The sequence below is a fragment of the Anopheles bellator genome, chromosome 1, assembly GCF_943735745.2.
Source record: "Anopheles bellator chromosome 1, idAnoBellAS_SP24_06.2, whole genome shotgun sequence".
In the NCBI taxonomy this organism is placed as follows: domain Eukaryota; kingdom Metazoa; phylum Arthropoda; class Insecta; order Diptera; family Culicidae; genus Anopheles; species Anopheles bellator.
This window is the reverse complement of record NC_071285.1, coordinates 24,995,240-25,017,114: the sequence shown is the minus strand read 5'-3', so window position 1 is coordinate 25,017,114 and position 21,875 is coordinate 24,995,240. Positions and strand designations below refer to the sequence as shown.

General features: G+C 46.6%; 1 protein-coding gene across 1 annotated transcript in view; it reads left to right on the top strand.

Annotated features, from left to right (window-relative positions):
* The window catches only part of LOC131205507 (supervillin), a 37,034-nt gene that overhangs the window by 1,510 nt on the left and 13,649 nt on the right, over window positions 1–21,875 (top strand). The window lies entirely within an intron of this gene.

Below are 21,875 nucleotides of genomic sequence, written 5' to 3'. Positions count from 1 at the left end.
GCAAATGCAGCAAGGGATTTTTCATTATATCATTAATGCTATTGCGCACACACAGAAGCGTCGATCTGGACATCGGCAACCATAGACGGTGGATCGGTGTATATTGCGTAATACACTCCGTCGGCATGAATGATCACTCTCTACTCGAAACATCGCTTCCAGAGGAGCAAAGCAAAACGCAAACGTCAGAAATATTCTTTTCACTTAAACTGTGCATCCGGGCGTAAAATCTTAATGATGATAAGCTACGCTGCCACTAATGTGCAAGTGCATGTCATTCGCATGCAGCTTTGGTTTACCTCTTTTATTTCCTCTCTGCGAGGCGCGCGGTCGTCACGAAGGCGGGAAAAAGATGTGTTTTGACTCAGGCGCACCGAAGCGTGGTCCGTGGTCGGCATGGTCCGTCTGCTTCCAGCGACATGCAACTCCTCACAGCATGCTCTCTGGCCAGCAAATCGGCAAATTGTTGTCCGTGTTGAGTTGGTGTTGAAACTTGAACGCCAAACGGGCCTCCGTTGGGCAGTTGCATTTAAATAAATAAACTTATGATTCCATCGCGCCGGCTGCTCTGGTAGCAGATGAAATTGGGTGAAATTTTACGGTAAACTAACACCGACCTTGAACTGGCTCGCGCACAACTAGTCCGCGTCCGTGCGTTTGCTCAATATGCCTCTTCCTCAATCTCGTGGTGGAACACCGGTCCTGCTTCAGCGCTTTTGAAAGGAAAAGTAAAGAGACTTATATGACTTCAGTCAAGGATAGGAAAAAAACGATAGGTACAATTTGCTTCTACTTGGTGGCGATCACGATCATTGCCGCGGTGGTCCGATCGAGGGTTAATTGCTCAAACGAAGGCCAAATGAGCCTTCCCGAGACGGGTAATGGGTCGCATATTTCGTCTTGAAGTTTCACTTTTCTTTCTGCGGTGTTGCTGTCTCGCGACGGCCAGCTTAGCGTGTCTTCGACCTCAGAACTGGTTATGAATCATTATCCGCTGCTCTTCCATCACAGGTTTACCTGACTGGGCGGCTGGCTGATATAAACAGAACCGATCGGGTTTGTGCAATTGAAGCCATGGCCGGTTTTCTATCGGAGCATCCTTATCATAACATGTTCCGAGATAGCTCTTAGACGGTGCCACTGAATGTTAGGGTTAGGTTTGGTAAAAACCAAACATTTTGCTCATCCGATCCTGTATGATCAACACGCGTTCAACCAAATTCAACGACTCTTGTTTTTAAGGTCATCGTGTTTCGTTGACGAGAAGCATCATCGCTTGGTGAGAGCAGATTTCTCTCACGAACATAATGCTCTCGCAGAAAATGAACTCATGTTGGTGTTCACTCGAATGGTGGCCGAAAGCGCGTCACCTTTCTTCTCACTCCCACCCACTCGCAATAGATTGCCGATTGTTGCTCGTTTTGCGTACCGACCGATGGTTCTCGCACAAACACACAGCAAGCGATGCATCGCACGCACCAACACTCAAGCAACGTCAAATGAACAAACGCGAGCGAAGGAACGGGTTTCGCGCAGTATGCTTTGCATGATTCATTTATGTGAGTGCGAAACGTGAAAGTGTGTGAAAACCGAAGTGAAACCGAAGTGAAAGGAGAAAAACCAGGGACCGGGAACGCCGGGTCGAAACGTCTGACGTCTGAGACTGATTATCTCCAAAAAGGAAACAATATATTTTCCCACCCTCCCGACAGAGGGCCCTAAGGCCCAAAGACTCTTAAAACTTTCAAACAAACAAACAAACAACATTTATGTGTAATTCGTCGCCGGTGCTGGTCGCGCGAGTGCGTCTTTTTATTTGCCGATCGTGAAAGCATTTTTGTGCACAGCATTCGAGGAGTAGTGTTTACTGCGTGATATTCGGTACGTTTCCGCAACTCCAGCGTAAGTTTGATCGACAGCTGTCAGCAAGCAGTGCTCGACAACAAAGAAGTGTTGATAGCGAGATTAGTTCCTGTTCTGTGAGTCGTGCATCTGACAGCTGCATACAACGACAAACCAAATACAGGCGGGCGACGTGTTGAGTTGAGCGAAGGCAGCGTCGCTTGGTTTCTAGTGGTTATGCGTCGCAGTTGGAACGATCGTGTGCTCTCGACCCAATTCTTCCGCGCGATCGTGCGGCCCAGAAGTGGTGCCGTGTACCGAAAATGAAAGTAAAATCGTAACACAGAGACCGTAGCAAAACACGCTTGGGTCATCTCTTGAGAGAGGCTGACGAGCGTTGTTGTGTATTGGCGTTGGGACTGCCCGAAGCCAGGAAGTGGCCTCCATACACGATTGTGTTAGCGTCACGATTGACGCCCGGGCATTGGATGAAAAACCGGTCGCTTCGAGGGCAAGTTGCCTGCCTGTGTTTCCCAGCTGGGGTGTGTTCTGTGGCCGAATTGCAATGTTGATAGCTACTTTTGGCTAACCGATCGTCGACCGCGGAACCGCGCTATCCCCTGGAAGCTCGAAAGTAGTTGATTTTGAACGGCAGAGCGCACCATCATAGAATATTTCCCATCGGTATTCATGCCTGTCCCAAACTTGTAGATCACTCTGTCCGCATTCTTTTCTTCCAAGTTCTCTGCCGCTTCTTGGTCCGAGTGTATTTAGCTGAATGAGAGAGGGAGAGAAAACATGTTCCGGGTTTTCTAATTAAAATCGGTAATCGGTTTTTCGTTCAATTTGATACACTTTTAACGTGGGTCTGCACCTTTAAAAGACAAATGTTGTCGCCTGCGTAATTACCGCTTCCTAGGCGTGTTACTTAGCAGAAAACTGCTTACATGCTGTTGCTGCCATGCCGTGCATTTCGGTGTAATGTAGACATCTCGCATCTTGTCGGAAATATCTAAGTTTCGCCATCGTCTTGGCATCGAGGAACGTTGCAGTCCCCGAGCGCAAGATTGCGATAAGAACGGCGTAAGTGGTTGTTCGAACGCGATTGTGTGTGCGTGCAATAATTTGTTTTGAGACGAAGAAGTTGCTTACTGTATCTCCGTTTCACTGTGTCCATCGGTGCATCGGGACCGTGTGTTTTTACTGCAACAGTTCTGTGCGCTCTATCTTCCCTCAGGCGGCCGATACCTGCGAAAACGATCCGTTGACCAAGACCGGCTGGCTTTTCGTGTTGCTTCGCCGGAAATCGGCAAGGCATCATCGTAAACCCGGGAGTGGCAAGAAGCAATCCAACCCAAAAAAAACGAAACCCAATGCTCCTGTCTGTGCTGCCGGCGCAAAAGTGCAGCAAACAGAGAAAAAGTGCAAAACAAGAAGATACTGCTATTGGCCACTGTACATCGGTGTGAACGAAAGGCAAAGTTCGTGGCGGCAAACGGAAATGTGGTGTTGCACTTTTTCCCTTCTCAAGTGAAGCAAACGTAACACCAGCCCTTACCTGCGCCTTTCGGTCGACCGCCGGGCCTCATTGCTCATTGTATTTCATCTTCGACGCCTTGAGCTGCCTTTGAACCGGAGAAAGAATAGCATCAAACCCGCCTAAGGTATGTTTCGTCGGTAGAACTTTATTTTTGACCAAAGCGTGTTCTTTCAATCGTTGGTGCAGCAGTGCTGCTTTCAAAGAAAAGGAGACGATTAAAGGCATTGAAAACAATACAGCAGATAAGCCGTAGGTAAGCGGGTGATAAGCTTATCACCAATGCGCAGACTATCAAAAATTGATTGTTTTTGCAGGGCACCCCAAAGTTGAGTTTTGTAAATTTGGAACTAACGGTCATTGGAAGCGGCACTTAACAATGACAATGTGTGAGTCAAACATAGACTCTTGTGCTAAAAATTGACTAAAAACTGCACCGTTTTTCAATTCAGTATCTTAAAGGCAAACTAAGCAAATAGTGAATACCTTCCGATACTGGGATTCACAATGCTTTCGCATTGTTAGTTGGTATAAAAACCGAATGGTTCGAGACTTTTGAGGGTTGAGGGAACAAAAAGTGTAAATTCACCCTCATACAATTGATTCCTCACCGACGAGAGAACACGAAACTACGAATGCACTTGGCCCGTTGGCGTAAAGATTTTCCCTAGTCCATTGGTTTATAGGCTGCTTTACGCTTACGGAATAAAATACGAGTCACAGAGCGCGCTGTTCCAGCCGACGCCCAGACAGAAAGGGTCCTCGCGACGACCTCAAGTCACGTCATCGGCGTCGCCGGCGAAGGCCATTGTTGTAGGTAAGCGACAACATCCCCTCTGTCTGAATGCGCGGGACTTGCCAATGAAGTCCTTTCCGGGTGGCATGGATAGAAACCAAATTTCTGATCCCGAAAGAAGGGTGCGAAGCGACACATTCCAGTCATTGCCGGGTCGTCTACGATTTTCCAGTCTGGCAAATCCGTGCGCCGGATGTGCGGACTGTTGTTTTGTATTGGTGTGTCGCCTTTCAATGGTCGCCGGTCGTATCCTGTTTACGGTGGGCGGGTATACAGTCGCCAGCAAAATGATAAGAAACCACGAACAAAGTTCTGCACAATCATCCTCCCCGTGTGCCGGTCGGAAACGTTGCTCACATTGCCTCAATAGCCCTTCATCGAACACCAATGGCCGGCTTTAATTTCGAGTTCCCGAAAATATACAACGCAGGTTATGTTTCTATTGTGCCCGGTGGACAAAATATCCCCAAAAGCGCTGTCGCGTCGCGAATTTTGCAACCATTGGTCTCTCTGGTTTTACGCCGTCTTGCTGGCGCTGGTTCGACGACCAAACAACAGTTCGGCCAAAGAGGAGATACCATTTCATGGCCGTGCGCTTTCGGTGATTAAGCTAGTTAAAATTAAACCGTTTTTAAGCACACGCGTTACAAACTAAGCAAAATCAGCATTCCGCGTTGTCGCTGCAAATGCCAACGCACGCACTCGACGCAGTTGAAAGATTCCCAAAAATAAATGCCACCGTAGGGCTTTCGTTTCCGATTCGCACGCATTTCGTAAAGCAGAAGAGAAAGAAGCTTGTTGGCGACATTTCGCGTGCTCCTTCTCGTGCACACAGGTTCGATGATATGTGGTGGCGATCATTTTGTTGCAGTTTGCAGATATTTTTAAAATACACCAGCTTACGCACCGGTCAACTAAATCGTCTAACTAGTTCACTTCAAACGAGACTAAGACGTTGTGAGTGGACCATGAAGAATTCTTGACTGCGCTGGTGTCATATGGGGCACGGTCTGAAGAGTAGAAACATGAGTACGCCAACGGGTCTAAAAAGGCGGCTGCAGCAAATAATTTTAGCATCACGAAAAATGTTTCGCCTCCTCCGAAAACGGGATGCCGTCCCATCCGCCGTTTATGGTGTTTTCCGCCCCAATCAACCTCCCAAAGAACCTGCAGCGAACCGGTTCGTCTCGTGGCGTCTCGTTTGTGTGCAGGTTGCTGGCCGGATTCCGGATCGCCATCGCTGCCGGACGCGGCCAAACGAGTTTTTCGGTCAGCCGGCAGCTTAGTGTCTGGATTTCAAACGACGCGTCCGTTGGCGGCCAGACAAGACCGACGGCCAGTCTGGTCTGATGAGAGCCGTACCAGCTCAACCCGTTGTGCCGCGATTAAGGTGCGCAACCGGAGGCGGGTTTCTTAAGCAACCATTGCGCAAACAATCCGATGCAACTTACGCGAGAAAAGGAGGAGGGTTCGTTGATGGCGGCGAAGGGTTCACCGAAGCGACATATATTGCGCGCCGGTCGTGGGTTGTTAGCTATTACGAACAGCAGACACGAACTGCCAGGTGTTTATGCGAGAAAACCCACTTCTTGGCGACCTCAAAGTTTGGGTTTGTAGACAGAAACAACAAACTAATCGATACGCTCCAGCGACGGGTGGTTTCTAATGGTCGCCGCGTGTTAAATCCTACGCGCCGTCGCGCCATAATCGAGCGAAGCATTATTCTTTATTTCACTCGATCGTGCCTAACCCCTACGTATGGTTCTCAGAGTCGATGGATTAAGCCAGCCAATCGCAGTCCAACGCAAAAAAAAGCAAATATGACTACGATCAGATGCGGTTTTAATAGCTAGTTTTTGCCAGTTTAATTTGCTTCATTTGAAATTCATTCAATTTAATTAGACCAGTCGGGGTTTTGGGCAACGTACCGCGCCGTTTTGAAATGCGTTTTTCATAAGGGATTCTGGTTGTGGTTCAACTTTTTTATCTTTGCAGAGACTAGTAGACATGAGATCAATGTTGAATAATGCTGCACGGATTCAGACCGTCTGTTGTAGATTTATAGTGAAAAAAACCATCACTTTCGTAACCGATGGTCGTTATATTTCAACAAATTTTGATGTATATTTCTAAACCGGTTTAAATTGAATCGGGTGGTGATTGTTCACACTTTTAATTGTTTGGCTTAAAAAATAGCTCCTTTTGCGAGCGTCACCTCTTCAGTTAATTCACATTTTCATCGAACATCTCCGCCACTTTCATGATTGGAACCTGTTCCGTTTACGCGACGGAATTGCTGTCTTTAAATTCAAACGAATGCAATACCACCAAACGTACCTATCACCCGCATTCATCGTTGATTGGTTTGATGGTTTTTTTTAACAAACTGGCAACAGTACACTGAGCGTAGTCAGAGCATCGAGAGAAGAGATGTTGATTTGCAAACGTGTATCACGACCGACTTCAGGGAAATCGCGCGATTTGACCGGTATCAATTCCACGTTTCCCTGATACTATGTGCTGCAAGGATTCCCAGATCGCGGTGGTACGTTTAAATTATTTCCTCGGTGGAGGGTTGTGGCGCCCGATGGTGGCACAAAATTATTACCCTCCTGGGTCGGGAAGACGAGCGGAACGAACAGGAATATGCTGATTTAAGTATTCCAAACTCGTGCGTATCGATTGGGGGAGGGTTGATAAGATGAAAACCCAGTATAACATAAACCCATTGATGATCCCAATACGAATGGGGGGCGAAAACATACTACTCCCGTGTGGAGTTTTCATTTCTCAACGTCGGTATCTGTGCCATTGTTTCGTTCGTTGTTTCGAATATTCCGAATCCGACGGGCACGAAAATGGCAAGCGAAATTATCATCAGAATTCATATCGATTAGACCACAAAACCCTAATCATGAATATAATTATGTTGACGCTCTGTGGGAAACCTGTGTGGTCCGCACCAGGACCGCAACAACCCCAATGGACGACTTTAGCACGTACTTTGAGAAACTTTTCTCCATCGTTGTTGGGAGCATTTGCATAGCATTTCTGCATGGTTGGTGGAGTTGAGAACCATTGTGCCATCCACCTGCCCGCAAGGACCCCGCGTCACCACCTGCGCTGCATAGCGATCTCCATAAAACACGACGAAAACCGGTCTATTTAGCTCATGCCTAACGCCAAAAAGGGGTGCAGCCATCGTCGGTCCCAGAGACATTTTATGCATTTGCTTTGGCGCTCCATGTTGACGTAGAATGTGTGGCAATTCCTGCCTTACTGTGCAAAGGTCGCATTTGAAAGTATTCTCAGCATATAAAATCAATCAAACTTTTGTGACTTTTAAAAGATACATTAACTTACTACTGCACGAGCAACACCAAGAACAGCAGCTCATATTATCTTCGAAGATGATTCTGATGTTAAGAGCTATCAAGACTATAAAAGTACGAGTGAATCGTCGCAGAGTGACTGTAACAGGGACTGGTTCCCGTACCGTAAAGTGATAGTCATCAACTCTTCTAATTCATCGCAACATTTCGATCAGGCGACCGAGAAATGCCACACAATGGAAATTTCCTATCAATTGAGGGATGCTGCAGGCGAAGGCAATGGCTATGAGCGTGTTTGGATCTATCCGAAGTACCAACATACACGAAACGACTAGATAGCTCTCTGAGGCAGTATCTGTTTAGAAACCTTCCCCAAGAAGGGCCCTTCTGTCTTTGTGGGGAGCGAACAACTAATTACAATCGAACCCCGCACCCGTGCCCGACATGTCTAATTGAAGAAGCTTTTCTCGGTTTTCTTTCCATTAAGAAACTATCTAAACACACACATACCGGCGGGGCAATTCGCTTAGCAGAAGCAACCTTCACTTTCCACTCGATTCCGAGATCCGGTTTCAATCGTTCTAAGTAATAATTAGTGCGATGCCGGCACAGCGCGGGGTTTGTGAGGCTGGCAGGCGAGAGAGGCGGTATACGAGACATGGACCCATCCGGTTGTGGGGTCTGTATCGACTTTTGTTGCAGCTGCGCGCGATGAGCTCATCGTAGCCAGGCTGCCCTGCTGATGGTGGTGGTGGTTTAAGAGAACACTCGGCGTGCCTAGAACGGGTTTTTCCTTTCCATGTTTTCGACTTTCCACGCGACACCCCAAAGCAAAGGGGGTCTGTAAGAAGGCGCAAGGGGGCTGTTGGAATTTGATGCCGTGGGAACTGCCGGGTAGGGCGAACGTTCGGCGAGGGGGCTCCCCGATGATCGAACGAGAGCATACTCTGATCGTGCTGGCATTTATCGACCCGCGTGTTTTGATCGTTGAGTGGGTTTCTTCCAACAGCTGCGCCAGCGGCCCTTTGCCGCGAGTGTTTCGAGGTTCTGGCCTGTGTTCCACTTATCGTCATTCGCCTTCCGGATCTTGGGCCTGAGCGAAGATCGACTGTTCGTTCCTGGGTAAAACCACGAAAAACATACCTGGTCAAATACACGACGAACCAATCAATGTTCCGAGGGCGAGCTTTATTTTGATGCGGATATGCTCTGCTCGTTGCGAGTATCTCCGCAAATCGCCGCTACCGAGCGTCTGCGAGAGACCAATTACATAATTCCCATCTTGACGCCGAAGTTGTGTAAATAGAAAGATACTATTTCCAAACCGTTCCCCGTGTAACTTCAACGGCTAGCGGATGTAAAGTATTAAGTTTATCTTGATTGATCTATCCGTCATCTGTCAAAGGTCTTTTTCGGTTTTGGTTGCTAAATTAAAATCATTCGCATCACAGGGGCGGATGAGCGCTAAGAGACTTTTTGTGTAATTTTTCCGATTAGAGAGTCGCCGACTATTTCGCTTCTCACGCCGAAGGGCTGGTTTCCAATCGATCAAATTCCATCGAAACAAAAAATCATCTGTTGAGCTCTTTTTATGATTTTCTGATTAAAGCAGCGCACAATCAAGAGCACAGTTCAACAACATGTGATGTAAAGCAAATTAACGTCCCATTTTTTTGTTGTTGCTTGTGTCATGTACCAACAGTTTCTTAACATCCGTGCAAAAATCGTTTCGATAATGTAACAAAAGTGGTGTAAAAAAAGAGAGCTTCATCCGGTAACGACTCGTCGCGACATCGTAGAAATTGGACCAACGCCACGGCACGGCCAAGACACGATGGCTCGAGACGTGTGATTGGCGTTCCAATGAACGCCTTAAGACCCATCTTCTGTCGCACGATCGTACTCCACATTTCATGGCGTGTAGAAAGTGAAATTTCACCATTTGCCGGATGGATGGACACCACACCATCGAGGCGCGGCGTCGGCAACTTGTTCAGATTGTTGATAAGATTGGCGTCGTTTTGTTGATTTTTATCTCCCGTCATTTCCCGTGTTCCTCCCTTGCACCGCTGCGGAACATGAAGCAATTTGTGGAATGGTTCAAACCATTCTCAGTTCCGTCTTTCCGTTCGCACGCTGACGTCACTCTGGTCATCATTTTACACGCAGCGTCCTAGCTACCTGAAGCGCGTTTATGGCCACAAAACGTCGGGTGCTGGGTCTGGCTCTTCAACAGCTTATAGGGTTGCATCACACGTGGTTGGGCGCAAAACGGCGCAGTTTTCTGAAAGCGTTCAAGTTATTCCAAATCCGCTTGAATCTCTTTCTAATGCTCACTCACTCGCGAGGCTGATTAGTTTAGCTAACGAGCGATGCTTAACCAATAATACGGTGTGGCGTTTCGAAGTGCTTTGCATGACCCAAAGTAGTAATTGGATTGCATGTTTTCTAAAAGTCAAAAAATCCAAGTGTTCAAACTATCGCTATCGTAACTAATCACTATCGTAACAATCCGGAAAACGTTGCAATTGACATAATTTCTAGGTGAATGGAAGTGGGTTCGAATCGGTTTTAATCCGTGATGATAATCAGCACGTCGCGATTAACTGCGAGTGACAAGGAGACATGACTCACCCATGGTCGACCCTTCTATTGATTTTTATCGAGATTTGTAAAGTCACATGTTCACATCAAAAATTGGTAGCAATTGAGCTCGTGGAAGTCATTTGTTTTATACTTCTTATACTGACTGTACCATGAATATGAAAAATATGAATTACATCGATTTATCCTTCGTTTGGCAAGGTTTTGCATTATTTGTTAAAAACATTTGGTCTTTCGATTAAAAAAACTATCTTTTATTTATTTTGAATGCTTTATGATGATGCTGGAGCTTTGCGCCGATTGATCACAATTTGTTAGATTGATGTTAGATAATTTTCCACCAAACAGGGGATCTTTGGCCATTTTTCGAAACGGATCACGTTTGAAACACTTTGATTTGTTCACTCAGCTATCCGTTTTCTATCATGCCAGTGACATTATATTCAACTTTTCGTTCACTTCGCAGTAATGCTGAACCCCATCAACACCGTGCTATCGATAGATTCTTGTATCTTATGGAAATGGTTAAGATAAATTGATACTTTCGTGTGGTAACAGTTGCAAAGCTGCAAGAGAATGGCTGCGAAGTTGAAAACCTCGTAATTTATAGAAACGCAAAGCAGCCTTCTGCTTCCAAAATCAGCTTTCCAGGGATCTTCCGGAAACATAAAATGAAACCTTTTGTCCTGGCCCCATATCAATTTGTGTGACAAGAGATGGTCGTGACTTCAAGTCTCAACTTGAAGTACCTGGCCGTGAAAGTAACGTAGCGATGGCGATCTGATTTATGGCCATAGTTTCGTGCGCTCATTCCGTAGAGAGTTTATGTGCGATGCTCGTGCCACCGGATTCTGGCCCCCAATATGTCACGGCTACGACAGAAAATTGAGAAAAGTGAATTGAAAATCTAAATCTGTCATGGGAAAATATATTGTTATTGTTTCCTTTTTCGGAAAATCCTCGATTCTTCCGAAATTCATTACTTGGTTCAGTTGTGTTGGTTGTTGCAAAAGTGTTGAGTTGTGGGTTGCAAAAGTACGGGGAAGCAATAATGTCCGATCGATCGGTAATTCCTCTAAGCCGTCTGACGGTAACTCGGTTATCGGATTATGCATACACCGCTTACCTGGCAATGCATTGTGACTTGCGTAAGTTTAGCTTATTTCACTGTCGGATTTTCCGTTATCATCGACAGGACGCGGTGGTCCAATCCGGTAGAACGTTGCCGCTTTACGCAAGATCACGTGTAATGCTTAGTTGACCCAAACAAAGGGTTATGACGCAGAACTTTAGTGCAAAAACCCTTGTGGCTAGATCTTATACTTGGAACGCCTCACCGAAAACCCTACTATCTATCGACTCAACGAATACATTAATAAGGATGGAACTAAAAAATGTGTTGCGTGTCGCTCGTAAGGCTCATGCATTCTTCTGATTATTTTTCCTATTTTAGGTAAGTTAAGGCCACTTTCTGACGCCCCGCTGCTGCGAAGGTGGTGTGTCTGGTTGGGCTGGAAACCCCGAATCTCGATTCCGCGGTTTATTACGGACGGGTTGATGCCATCTGTGCGCGCGGTTCTATGTGTTGCATTCTCCTTACCTTGTCACGGAACGTACGCGCACCGTTCACCACTGGACATTCCTTGTTTGGCAGTCGCTGGCACCCACAAAAGGCAACGCCGTCGTCCTTGCCTCCGTGGTAGTGGTATCACCCTCGAAGGACAACCTCCAGCTGGCGCCAGGCGCTTTGCGACTATTTCTTATTCTTCAAGTTCAGGTTCGAGTGTATAATTATACGCTGAACGGCCAAGACGCTAGATGGTATGGCGTGTTTAAGATGTTACCACTACTTGCAGGCCATCCGGAAAGCGAAATTCCCTGTTTACCAATACCGCCAATAGCAAAGCATAACACTGACAAAATGATATGTCCCACCATAAAAGGTCATGCTTCACGGCAACAGCAGCCGCCAGACAGACAGACGAACGGCGCATGCTGTTCAAGGAGATTCTACCGTCAAGCGGCACACCATTTAGGTACAAGAAGTCAAGCCGCGCACTTAGTACAGTGTTTCTCGTGCCGTTGGGCACCACCATGGCCATGTGTTGCTGTTTGTGTTGTGTTAAATGCAAATATGCACCTCAGATAATCCTTCTACACAATTTCCTCCTTTCCGACGAATTCCCGTGGATCCGTCCCGTGGTACGTCACGTTTTGGAGAACGTCGTCGAAAGTGGAAAATCGTGTGGGAAAGAGAAGGACTGGTGGAGATTGAAGAGGAGAGTTTAACGGAGTCGAAGGGTCGTGTTCATCGCGCATTGAACCGTGCCGCAGCCCTACATCCCTTCGCTGTTGACCTGTGCTTTGCTCACAAAACGTAGCAATATCTGTTTCGTGTGTAATACTCGTGACTTTTGCTCCATTGCACATCTTCATTTGACGGGGGTCTACATTTATATGTTTGCATCAGCACCATTGGATCGTTAGCATGACTTTTGGTGACAAGAGTCTAGTGGTGAAGTTCACTAAGATTAACCGCTAATTAGCGTAATTAGCAATTATGTTCCGACTGTGGAAAGAAACGATGGAGCTTTTTCTTTGCGATGAAAGTATCGACCGAAAATATTGGGTCCAAGTCCAAGTCCATGTAGACTTTATAAATTACTTCAATCAGTTTGCCTTTGACGGTGTAGAGCATTATTTTCCCGTGATTTCGAAACGTTTATTTGACAAAATTTCATTCCAACGGTGCAAGTGTCGAAACACTTCCCTGCTCGATAAAATAAATAACATTGCGACTTAAACCCTAGAGATAGCACAAACATTATCAGACTCTTTATAAATAACTAAACCCAAAAGTAGTATGGCTAAAGGTACACTAAAGTGGGGCGTAAATCTAAGCGCTTGTGTCGTTCGCTGAGTAATTCGCTGTTGTGCTGGGCACCACTGTCGTTTCTGGTACACTCTTGTGCTCTGTTGACGTCACCAAAACAGTGGGGTCTGTGGTTGTTGTGTCTATCGCAGGTTCGTCGGGAGTGGTCGTTGTTGCCACGCTGGGGACAGGTGTCACTGTACACGGAGTGTCGGTAGCCGCTACCGGAGCACTTTTGGTTGTTGTGAACAGTACTGATACCGTTGCGGCTGCTGTCGCTGTTGTTGTTGGAGGTTGTTCTGTTTTTTGCTCTACTGCCGCCGGAGCAGAAACGTGCTGCGGTGCCGTTGTTGTGGAACTTCTTCTTCCACTCCTACCCGAGTTTGACCTTTGGCGAGACTTCGAACGCCTGTGCGTGTTTGGTCTCTTTGAGGGGCGTCGCGTGTAAGACAACTTGGGTGTGATCAGTACCATGGGAGGCTCCGTTTCCGAGTACGGGTCCGGGTCCTGGTTTATTCGAACCAGCGGCTGTAGTGGTACAGACTGGGGATGGTAGACCGGCGGCGGCCCTTCGAGTGGGTTTGAAGTGCTCACCAAGTGTAACCGTACGTTCGATGCCTGACGGATGGGCTCTTCTTTGGAAGCATAAACGGGTGCTCCGGTCGATGCAACCGCGGCGAAAAGTTCTCTTCTACCATCTTGAGCGTCAATCCTTCTCATGTAACGGTTATTAGAGGACGCACAAGGCTGCATTTCACTTGGCTCTAGTCTGTCGATTCCTGATGGTCGATTGTCAGTCTGGATGAATGGTAGGTCTAGAGAACTATCGTAATCCTCCGGGTCCATGAAAGCTATTGGAGCCGGGCGGTCATATGGTTGTAGTTGCAAGTCGTGCAAATTCACAAAATGGTTTGCATGTACATCTTCAAAACTCTGCTCGTTGCAGCTGATTGCCCGATCATCCAATAGCTCTGCCTGGGAATACCTCTGTTTGGTTCCGACTTCCGATTGATCGCTGCGATTATGAGGGCGGTGACAAACATTTTAAAGAGGATGGTCGATCAAGAATTTCTTATTTTAATCTTTCCACTTACCTGATCGTTGCGCATGGATATTCCGGAATATCCGTTGTTGTCCCATTACTGATACATGGACACAGGATAGTTTCCACCGACTCCTCCGAGTTACTGTCCAAACGGAACAGCTCGGGATGTATGATGTAAACCATCGCCCGCAGTATCGGGTACCGACCGAAGCCTGCCCGACCGCCGAAGTCATCGTGATCGATGCTAAACAACCCGATACCACCGAGCTGATGATGGAGCACGTACTCTGCCTTTCGCCAAATGGACTCCACATCGTTGTAGGTGATCCACTTCTTGGTCGTTCCCTTGGTGAGCGTTCCATACGGCACTAGCCGCGTGTCATCCCAGGACGTGTGAAAGCACTCCCTAGTAATCACTTCCCGTGCCGTGAGGAAGCTGAGACGCATCACCGCCTTCAATTTGGTGGACGACGGGTTCTCTCGGTCAGCTCGCGAAACGTACAAATACGCATAGCACGAGTTGAGGATCACGATCTTGCGAGGATTTAGGCCAGCCTCGATGTACGACAAGACGCTGTAGTTCTAGAAGGAGAGAAGTAAGCAGATAAGGGAAAAGTAAGTTTAAGGGACAGGGACTGGACACGAGCCTATTTACGTACGATATTGAACCGATCCTTCGGATCCAGGCCGAACAGCGGCGAAATGTGGTTCGGAGCGACCGGATTGTGGTAATCCCCGGTGAGCAAGTTCACAAAGTCTACCACTTCGTTGATGCGCGGCACATCGTAGCTGAGCTCGATGTCTTTCGGATCGACGCCGACCGTCAGCGAGAGCAACGTACCGCAGGCTTTGGCGCGCAGGTAGAGCTCCTCCAGGAACACTACCAAGTGTGCCCGATCGGACTCCACGCCACCGAACTGGGCCGGGTAGAACCAGGCAATATCGATTCCGTCCAGGCTGTGCTTGATCAGGAACGACATGAGCTCGTCCGACAGCGCGTACCGGCTGTCGATCGTTCGCAGGGCCTTCGAGAAGTGTGACGACTTTTGCGCTACCCCTCCGATCGATATGATGAAGCTGGCCTCATCGCCAGCTTCCGCGAACCGCTGTTTCAACTTCCCGAACAGACTCAGCGCACGGCTGGACGGTTGCAGTAGCTCCAGGCCACCGTCCTTGCTGACCCCCATCAGGTCGATCAGCAGAATATGGGAGCAGAGCCCGGTCCGTAAACTGTCGTAGTCGTACTGTTCGTTCGAGGCTGAAATGAAGCACACCAATTTCGCTAGCTGCAGATCACCGTCCCGTTGTGGGTATGGAAGAGAATGTACGCGCAACACCACACAGAACACCAGCACTAGCGCACTGATGGAGGCGCACAGCACTACCCACCAGGGAGCTTTCATCGTGGAACTCTACACTCTCCCCGCCACGAGAAGGCAACGATACAGGACGTCACACTTTTGCTAACTACCTCGCTCGCACTCGACGGTCACTTCAAGACTCCTCGCTCCTAAGTCGCCACATCAAACCACCTGATGGCCCCCAGAACGTACCGCAGATCCACCGCTGCTGGCGTGGCGCATCGGGCAGGTGTCGGGCAAGCAATTGGTCGCGGTTTCGTAACGTTCCGACACTTTTATACGGCGACCACTTACGAAAGGCGGTGAAACTTACCTACATGTCTATTCTACCATTTTTCGCGCGCGCTCACTTTCTTCTGCCTCGGTGCAGGAGACTTATCGTGCTTGGCCACCGTGTGTTTCGTACGGTAAAAAAAAAACACTTCGTGCACGGCGTTGCTCCAAAGGGCTAATCGGGGGTTCCAGGGTTGCTCCAGAGATAGGGTTGTCGAGCCCCCCTTTGTGTAGAACGCGCGCATGTGTCACAACCACTGGCCACTATCGCGCTGCGCTGTGCCTTGTCCTATCAAACGGATGGATGCGCTATCAAGAACGCTATCCGTCGCGCAGCGTGATGTTTCGAATGTTGCTCCTTTTTGTGATAGCCTTTTGAGATTATTTTTGTATTTAGTTCGGCGCGCGGTGGTAAACCACCGCTGCTACGCAAAGTACTTTGTTGCCAATTTTTTGTTTTTACTTGTGGAGTACGCCGTTGATGGTCCTTCACACCCCTGAAGATTTGTGATTTGTTTTTGTGACAGTCAACGGCTCAGTAGTTCAGTAGTCAAGCGTGTACTAATCACGTATACTGTTGTGGTGATAGAATGGCATACTTCTAAAACTATCGTAGTTTTTTTTCCCAGAGAGCTACGGATGCATCAAAAAAGGTTTGCATTCGTCACAAAAATGCTAAATATGTCACACACGCTTTGTCGTTTTGTTAATGCTGACCAAACCAAGGTCAAGACTTGGGGTGATAAGCCGAGAGGGGTTTTTCCTTAAGTCGTGTTGCTGTTTGCAGTTGGGCTACAACCTTCTCTAGAAAACATTTCGCACAATGTTTAAATGTATGAAAATTGAACAAATTATCTTCATCATGTCTTCTTGGTCATGTTATGACTTTTTTGTGATAAATTTAGTTTTCCGCTTCCATTTTCGTGTTCCCTGTTTGGTCATTCGGTTTCAGAACATCGTTCCTTGTTTTTCAATGAATTGGAACGACGAAAAATGAACCAAAATTTCCTGACCAACCTAAGAAAAGGGCACCTTCTCTGTGGGTAACTTGTGTTCGAACGGAACATAGTTAATATTGCGTATACTTCTTGGTAACATTTTGTTTGATGATGGTGTAAATTTAAATTTAAAAACCAATATTATTGAAAGCGTCAAAATGGATATAGCCAATAGCAATTTTCTACGCCGCTTCTCCAAAACATCCATACTGATGATTGGCTTTCTGGGTATGATTAAGATTAAAAGAGACTTCGGATCCATCTTCATCAAAGAATTCAGATGAAATGCTGTAATGGTCAGGAAGATTGTGATTAAAAGCTATCCATTCGAAACTGGCTCATCTCCGGGGAAACCTGGTCCAATTCGAATCACACCGAATCGGAGACCGTTGAGGATTATTTATTCAAAATTTCCGCACATCTTCCAGCCCGCACCGGATCGGTTGGTTGCAGGACGCGGAATAAATAGTAGCGCAAGTGTTGCATGTGCCTGTTCCCTTATGTGGTCAATGTTGCCTGTTGGCAGGTCGATGGTGGTTTCGTTCAGCTGCCTGCTGTGTGTAGAGGAACTGTTTTCTGACGAATATGTCGTCGGCAGCAGCGAGCAATGAAATTCAATTATCAATGTTACACCTGCCAATGGGCACGTCGAAACGACGACCGTTCCATCAATTTGGAGAGTTAATAAAACACCATCAGCTCGTCGCTAGCTGAGCAGAAAATATTTACGTAGTTAGCTATTCCCGTTACTTCACTATTGGATTCCAAAAGTGTGAGTCTTCGGCCCTCGCAGAAACTAACTCGTTTTTGGTTACACTAGCTTAGCATCAGGACTGAAAGGAACATTATTCAAGTAATGCTGTCCAGGTGCTTTTCGTGTTTCCATTAGTGGTGCACTTTATTGCAACGATAGACAGCCATACTATTATATGAATAATAAATGCTCGAGAGACCCATATTTCCCCCATCATAAAGGCTGCGTAAAGGCTGCTTAGGATTATTTCTTCTGTATCGTCACTGTGGGTTTCCGGTTTCCTTTCACAGGCTGCTTTTTATATGTGTTCCGTTTGTTTGGTGTTTAACCATAATCCATATTTTATCATGAGTCAAAGAAGCTTCCCACAGGAAATAAAGAGCTTTCCACATGAGAGATGGCGCAAAATATCCTAGTCTACCACATAAATAATGAAACCTTTCTCCAGAGACACATCGTTTTTCCGGTGCTTACAAAATCCTTATCGTTTAAGTAGGCCTTCGACGGGACAATTGAACGCCTTGTCGTAAAGCCCCATTGCGGCGGGGCTCATCCATTATTTGATTGTCTCCTTTTTCAACATTTGCTTCCTTTTGCCATTTTCAATCATTTATGCATATAAGAAGTTGGTAAATAAGATGAAATTAACATCTCTTCGTTGCATTTACTACAAGCATTTCAAATCAATTGCAAACTGTTGTGCTTACAAATACTCTGCTTAACACTGTAGACCAACGACCACGGACAACAATTTGTGTAGTAACGCCGCTGCGCCTGGCTGGCTGGCTGGCTGGCTGGCTGTGCCATGTGCAATCCAGGTGCAAAGGACGATGTCCCGATATCTCCCGCCAACGTCGGCGGAGAGCATATTTTCTATGTAGCCATGCAACCGCCCGGAAGGCAACCAGCATCATCAACAGACGCTGGTTTTGGACAAAAAATGCTGCCAGGAATGTGGGAGGAATGAGAATATCGATCCGTCTGCTCGGCGGCGACCAATGCTCTCCGCCGCAGCGCATCATTTGCCCTTAGAGAGAAAGAGAGAGGGAGAGAGAGAGGATACACCGACCTCAGGAAACTATTTCTGACGAATGGGCTAAACCCCGCGTTCCGGGGGGACAAAGTTGGTCCGGCGACTGGTACGTCGGTGTTCTGAAATGGTCCTGAGCGCGAGATTAATGACCCAGGACCACTGATAGCAGCATCCGGAACGTGAGCGGCATCTTACGAAGCAATCACAATAATGACTCCGGGAACTTGACGCCCGCCGCCGACGTATTGAAAGACCACGTACCTCCCCAATTTGCAGGTTCTAATAAAGGATAGAACTTGAGATGGGGAAAAGCGCAACGAAGTGGCTGCAGAAGCAGCATATTTACATGTCCTTTCCGTGCCTGAGGGCAAGTGCATTACTTTTTTCATACATGATGTGTGCTTCAATCTACTCATTGCCGTTTGAACAAATGTCAAGAGATATGCATTGATTTTCACTTTTCAATTGTTCCATAATTTTGTGCTCCGGATTGTGTTGCCAAACGATGGCCCCCGATCTTCCTTAGAAAGTGTTTGTGCTGGGCGCGCTCACTATGCAAGATAACTTCTTTGCGACGGTCGATTGAGAGCTTTAATCGGTAACTCTACTTTGATGGACTGTGTGGTGGACCTCACTCACTCGACTGGTGTGTGCCACAAATAGTTGCATTTAACTATTTTTAAATGCGCCGACCACCGGCACGTGTGCGATGAAAGAGGCGTCCCGCGAGGAGAAACTTAATCGGTTGCACATTATGTGCAAAATGCATTTCGAAACGGTGCAATGGTTTTCCTCAGGTTTTGGTGCATCTTTATTAGCGGTCCGTTGTTATACTCATGACCATCTCCATTGAACTGCCGTCAACTTCGCTTCCTACTGCCAGCGTGAGGTGCATTTAATTTTATATCAAATAAACGGAATATTGGGATGTGTTTCGCGTTGGTTGGCAGCGTGAGCGCTCTGTGTTATTTGAGTAAGGTGTGAAACATTCTCTGTCCCCATTTTCCTAAAAGCCACACCATTGTTTTATCACCAGCATTAGGATATCACAGTTGAAAGGAGATTGTACGCCTTTTAAGGCATGCTGATCCCCCCAAACAATAAACTTCCTTTTTGTCCATTATGGTTGGCTAGAACAGACAGGCTCTTAGAATCTTCCGCGTTTTTTCACTGGAGTTCTGGAGCATCTTCTAAAGTCTGTTCTGTCTCAAGTGTGGGGAGACCCCTTTTGTGTGTAGCCGTCACCTAGCCCCGTGATGTCGGATACTCGGAAGTTCAACGTTTTGCTGCAGACCATAAATTCACACTAATGCCTCAGCTGTGCTCTTCGGGATGCGCACTGATGATCCTGGGTCAGACTTCCTGGTGTCTCGTGCCCCTGGAATGCGATGGAAGCCATGGGGAAACGATGGAAAAACGAAAAAGTTATTTTTATGGTTCATTTGGTTGGTTCTCACTCTTTCTTTCTGATCATTCTAAGCTACTCTTTCTCCTGTTGTTGGGTAAACCAGTTGGTTCAGTAGACGGTCGTTGCCCTTTATTAGCATCGAGAGTAGCTACATTGTTATGCGCAACGTTTAGTTTAGTCTTTGTTCTATCTACATAGGTATATTTTTAATGAAAAATTTTGCACTCCGTTCACATTGTATATAAATATTCAGTTTCGATAGACATTTTATGCTCTACTCGATTGCTCAAGACTCGAAAGATTGAAATAGCAAACCATCATACCGAGTGGTCACACATTCATCAGGCTCATCCCGGCCTGTGGATCCCCTTTTCCGGTTTTACTGGGCGCCGTAGACACAAACTGAACCGAACAAATCATCCGCATGTTCAGGGTGCTCTTGTTGACCATCACACCAATGGTCGACGAAGTATTTATTCCGTTTCTTTAGCACCGCAGGCCAATCATTTCTGGTCTTTTGTTTGAAAAACGTGCTACTCAAGCGTCATGAGCGATATAGAAGGCTTAAAACTCTAGAAAACGTCAGTGCATTAATGTCTCGATTTGAAATTTCTGGCCTGGGAACTATTTGAGTGAGAATTGAGCGTTTCTCACTCTTCTATCTGCAGGCATTCTCTTGCTTTTGCAGACCATTGAGTATTGGATAGATTTGCCTCTAGAAGAGCCTATAAATCGTACAGGACGTGTCATTCTCAGAGTCACAAAGGGCTTTGTGATCGTTCTATTTTGGGCCGATTTTAATTGAATCTCTAACACAAAGGTTGTTGTGAGAGATTTTTCCTGTTTTTGCCATAACTGACCCCTTACGGCACTTTTCTCCTCTCTAGTAGGTCCTTTCCAAATGTACTAGACTATGGTAAAACATTGTAAGGTATGTAAAGCAATCGAAACTATCGAAAGTCGGATTTCTTGTTTTGGCCCAATTTATGTGACACTCAAATATTGATCTTATTTGCTTTTCAATTTTTAAGCGATACAAATCTGATTAGTCATTTAAATATTTTCTGGTTTGTAATATACACAACTGTTTTTGGTCAGTCCTCTCTACTGACAATTGTCTATGAACTGACGCTACGGTTGGATTTGCAAACACTGCTTATGGTTCCATTCTACAGTGTTTGGTTGCAGTAATTTACGTCCTAAAAAACTACATTTATACATTAAAAAAACTATACTTCCGTTATCATTGCCCGGCTACGTTCTGAAGGTGGGTTTCGACGGCTCACCTCCAAAGACATCTCTCATGCTGTGCTGAACAAAATCCGAACAGCTTGACCAAATGGTTTTCAAAGAGTTAACACTCCTGTGCCGCGGTGGGAATTAGCCAAGACGTATTTAGAAATAAGAAGCAAATGTTTTCGATGATTTATCACCACAGGGGAATAAGACGTGGAAGCCTCGGGCCTTTGGAAAAAAAAGCTTCTTTTGATTTATTGAACCGCATAACATGAAAACATAAAAAAAGCGGAAAGACACGAGGTACTGCTCGTAAATTGATGTTCAAATTGATGTGCCGTAATCTTCTTTTTTTGTTCAGGAATTCAGTTATCGGAATGAAATGGGCCACTTTTTTTGCAGCGCGCGGCTTTGCTGTTGGGCAGGTGGTCGGTTCAGCTCGGGGAGTTCTGGAAACTGGAAACGAGTGTTTGGCAACCGGACGTGAGCGTAGGGGGCACCAAAGGTTGTATGTGAGGTCCGCCGCATTGCGTGACCAATCAACGGTGTGGTTATGGCCCACTCTCTTTGCGTCAACCGCCCGGAAATGAGGAGGAAGACACGGTCTCGTCGGTTCGTTTTTGGAAAAGCTTGTACTTTCGTATTTCACTTTCGTCCACGTCGTAGCCACCGGACCCTTTCGCTCGGCGAGAAGTGAATTACTTTTTCGGAGGGAGGAGTACACACCTCACTGCAATCGATACCTGAGTAACGGCTTCGCCTTCCGCCGGCACTGCGGCAAAAC